At 33.5% G+C, this 5,094-nt stretch overlaps 1 pseudogene; it reads left to right on the top strand.

The window, feature by feature from the left end:
- Positions 1 to 5,094, top strand: part of LOC107698596 (nicalin-1-like) — an 18,370-nt pseudogene that overhangs the window by 4,967 nt on the left and 8,309 nt on the right.

A 5,094-nucleotide genomic window follows, 5' to 3' on the forward strand; every position in this document is an offset into this window, starting at 1 on the left:
TATCTATCTATCTATCTATCTAATATTTCTAATCTATCTATGTATCTAATATTTCTTATCCGTCTATCTATCTATCTATCTATCTATCTATCTATGTATCTAATATTTCTTATCTGTCTATCTAGCTATCTAGCTAACTAGCCAATCCTAGCAACTAGCCTAAGACAGTAGTAGATGCCTCATTAGCGACTGTTTCTATGGGCTGCTATATGTAAGCCATCCGCCATATTGGAAGGGTCAACTTGACATCATTCACCATAATAATCAATGAATATTCGAAAATGCCACAATCCTTACATATCTATGGTTCCGCCCCTCTCTCGCATTCTCACCTGTGATAGGTTATCCCATTTCTTCTGGAATTTAAACCCCGGCGTTTTTTTTACAACCATCGGCTGTGCAGGATTGTGTCATCTTGATTATTATGGTCAATGACGTCAAGTTGACCGTTGCTATATTGGTGGACCCGTTTACGTGCTTGGAGCTGTCGAACGAGGTATCTACCTATACCTATCTATGCTATCAGTGAACTAATTCAAGCTAGCAACATGCTAATCATCAATGTGTTAAAACATGCTAGCAATAAGTTAAATCATGTTAAAACATGCTAGCAATGTGCTAAATCATGCTAACAATATGCTAGCAACATGCTAATCAAGTTAGAAACATGCTAGCAACATGTTAACAAAATGCTAATCATGTTAAAACATGCAAATCATGTTAGAAACATGTTAACAACATGCTAATCATGCTAGCAACCATAGATATGTATACGCAGATGCCTCATTAGCGACTGTTTCTATGGGCCGCTATACGTAAGCCGTCTGCCATATTGGAAGGGTCAACTTGACGTAATTCACCATAACAGTAACACAAGTTACCGATGTTTCAAAACTTGTAATATTAAGTTCATAATTTAAAAACACAAAACAACACATTCTCACCTGTTTAAGGTCATCCCGTTTCTTCGGGAATTTAAATCCTGGTGGTTTTTACAACCATCGGCTGTGCAGGATTGCGGCATCTTCGAATATTCATTGATTATTATGGTGAATGACGTCAAGTTGACCGTTAAAGATGGCGGACGTGTCTACGTGCTTGGCGCAGGCGAATGGGGCATCTACCTATACATATCTATGCTAGAAACATGCTAGCAACATGCTAACTACATGTTAATCATGCTAGCAACATTGCTAATCACGTTAGAAACAATTTTTTAAACATATTATTTTGTAATATATTTAGGTACTTTTTTCCCCAATTCATTTTATTTTTTATTTATAGCTTTTATTTATAAATAATATTATAAATACATAATTTATAATTTATATATACATAATTTTCATGTAGGTTTTTTTTTGTTTGTTTGTTTTTTTCTCCAAATTTTCATGTAGGGTTTTTTTGTTTGTTTGTTTTCAGATTTTTCATTTAATATTTTTGTTTTATTTCAGCTTCATTTCAGTTAACTAAAATGTTTTTACTAGCGTGTTAGTAATGTTTTTTAAAATTCAAGATGCGCCAGCTTTGTTTATCAAACATCTCGTCAAATGTGTTCTTCATGAGTAGATGTCATGAATCAAAACTGGTTTTACAGGACTTTTCAGCTATATTTTGCTGAAAAGAAAGTTAAATGATTAGGAAAACAGCTAATCATTTATGACTATGATCATAATGCTATATTATTTCGGTTGTTTTTTTTTTTTTGATGGTGAATAATATGCGTCCCATGCACTAATAATCCAAGTTAGGGCTGCACGATTATGACAAAAATCATAATTGTCGATTATTCCCTTGAAATGGTATTTGCGATTATTAATTACGATTATCACAATTTACATTGAATTATGTTTATACCATTGTTTGATGCAACTGCATGCCATATTTTTATATGAAAATAAACAAGCTTTTCTATAGTATTAAGCCTCAGATGTCAACAATACATCGGATTGGTTTCTTCTTTAAATTATAAAAAAGTAAAAAAGAATGGTATTATAACTGTATACTAAAACTAAAACAATGGAAAAACCCTTAAGATAACATGTAGAAAGAAAAAAAACATATCTTCAGCGTTCAGAATAACATAAGTGGACTTTGAACGATTAATTGAACGATTTGAACGATTACGTAATTGTAACATCCATAATTGTAATTGCGATTTGAAATTCGATTACCGTATTGGCCCGAATATAAGACGACCCTGATTAGAAGACGACCCCCCTTTTTCCAGATGTACCTTTTGGAAAAAGGCTTTTTAAAAACCAAATCTTGTTTTTTTCTCAGTAAAATACATTTTGTCTTCAATTATTTTTCCTATTTTAATTTTTGTTTTGAAAGTATGATAAAATCTGGTAAAATGTACCAACAATCACATTTAAAAAATATACACTTTTTGATATAACATAAAAAAATAAAAAAAAAAGGTAGCCCATCTGACTTAGGACATTTAGGCTATCCATCTAATAGTAGCCTACCAAAATCTTATTAACAGTAGAAGTTAAATCTTACTGTAGTCTTCAAATCTAGGTACTGTCTTACGTTTTAAAATCACAAAGGGAGTTTGGTCCCATCAGGGTAACGTGACAGTCACGACTCATGCAGCTGTAAGGTTTTCTTATTCTTTTGTTTTTACTCGCGATCTTTTACAACACGCATTACATTACGTATTTCATGGCACACTCGTTTTATGCGTATTTGGCGCCACCTATTGTTGTGGGTGTATTATTGACATGTCAAAGTATAGACCCTGAATATAAGACAACCGCGTTTTTTCAGACGTATTTCCAAGAAAAAAACATCGTCTTATATTCGGGTCAATACGGTAATTGTGCAGCCCTAATCCAAGCTCATTCGCAGGTTCCCGTAACGCCATTTTAAACACGGAGGCTCGTACGATGGAGGCCGAGGTGCTCAGCCGTCGATGTGTGATGATGCGGCTCGCCGATTTCTCTTACGAGAAATATCAGAAAGCCCTGCGACAGTCAGCGGGAGCCGTGGTCATCATACTGCCCCAGAACATGTCCACTATGCCGCAGGACATAGTGCAGGTAACGCTGGCACTCACTAGGGTCTCGTGTGGGCCGGTCCCGCTCGCTGGAGGCTGATTGTGGTGTGTTTCGGTCTTCTGTAGCAGTTCATGGAGCTGGAGCCGGAGCTGCTGGCCACGGAGACCATCGTGCCCGTCTACTTCGCTCTGGAGGACGAGGAGCTGCTGTCCATCTACACGCAGACGCAGATCTCCTCTTCCTCACAGGGCTCTTCATCAGCCGCTGAAGGTACTTCACACTGGAGCACGGAAAATATTTAGTTCTGTGGCATTGTTTATGGCTGTGCAGAGGGAATATAGTTTATATGAAATGCTTTATTAAAGTTCATGATATATTTTCTAATGTTGTTTTTAATTTTTATTTTATATCAATATTAAATAATTATATAAAATAAGTTGATTTTATATATAATAAAACATTTATATATATATATATTAAAATATATTTTGAATTGTATATAAATACAAATGCTTTATTTACGTGTATTTATATATTTGAATGTAACTTATTTTTACATATATTTTATAGCATATATATACTATATAGAATGATAATTTATAATGAAGTGCATATACATATACATATATGTGCTCTATTAAAATGTCATGCATACTAATTAATATTTAATATTTATATAGTATATATTTTTATAAAGTATATAAAATTCTAAATTACAATAAAGCGTATATGCATATACAAATATATTTTATTAATATATAGTTACACATATAAATATGCTTTGTTTTTAATAATAATTAATAATCTTTTATACATAATAATTTAAAATATTGTTTATAAATACATTTTGTGTGTATGTTTTGTTTTATAATATTTCCATATTTATTAATGTGATATATTGTTTATGTGTATTTTACATATATTTATTTAAATTCCATTTAATTTTATGATGTATATTAAAGTATTATATTTTTTATACAGTATATATAGTAATTAGAAAAGTTATAATCAAGCCTATATACATAAATATACCATAAATATATGGTATTAATATATAGTATTACATTAAAGTGTACATATACTACATTTTTATAGTATTTTATACATATACCTTTATTATATTGTGTATATATTTAATGTAATATTTATATATGCAGATTTCAAATGTACTTTTAAGTATTATATGTGTGTGTGTGTATGTGTTTATATATACATATACTGTATAGTTTTTAATGTATATTTATATATTATAAGTTGAAGTATATTAAACATGACTTGTATGTTTTGGACCAGTGCTGCTGCACACAGCGACAGCTAACGGTTTTCAGATGGTGACCAGTGGAGCTCAGAGTAAAGCTGTCAGTGATTGGGCCATTACTAGTCTAGAGGTGAGTATAACTGACTCCAGAACATAAACCCAGCTCCTGTCAGCAAATACTCACCCTCATGCCGTTTAAAAACCCGTGTGACTTTCTTTGTCCTGTGGACCAAGAGCGAAGATGTTTTGAAGAACATTCATGCTGATCTCTATCCTCCAATGAAAGTCAGTAGTGATCAGAAGCTGTCAAACTCCAAAAAGGATCATAAAAGTAGTTCATCCACTTTTGGGCAATGTGTTGGATGCTCTAGCAGCAGTTTTAGGCACAGAGGACATTAATAACTTTAATCTGAGAGGGTCAGTTGAGTTGAACGTGACAGTCAGGTGTTTATAAGCCCTCCAGCTGCACAGAAATGTCACTCAAGATTAGCTTCACGTTAACTAGTTGCCCTTTTTTCGTGTTGTCAGGGTCGTCTCACAGGTGCGGGAGGAGAAGATCTGCCCACTATCGTCCTGGTGGCTCACTACGACTCTTTTGGAGTTGCTCCGGTAAGGACGTCATGTAGGCCTGGGCGATAAAACGGTATCGATATTTATCGACGGTACACCTTCTTCGATAACGATATAAAAATATTTCGATATAGGCATGTGCTATGAGTGACGCAGACAGCACACACAAACACATGCTGAATTGAGTGCCTGTGATGAGGAGATTGTGAATACAAAAATGAATATTAGTCGAATTTAAAATAAACATTTGCATTTGAATGTTAG

The sequence above is a fragment of the Sinocyclocheilus anshuiensis genome, unplaced genomic scaffold (genome assembly GCF_001515605.1).
Source record: "Sinocyclocheilus anshuiensis isolate Anshui unplaced genomic scaffold, SAMN03320099.WGS_v1.1 scaffold118, whole genome shotgun sequence".
NCBI classification, from domain to species: Eukaryota; Metazoa; Chordata; class Actinopteri; order Cypriniformes; family Cyprinidae; genus Sinocyclocheilus; species Sinocyclocheilus anshuiensis.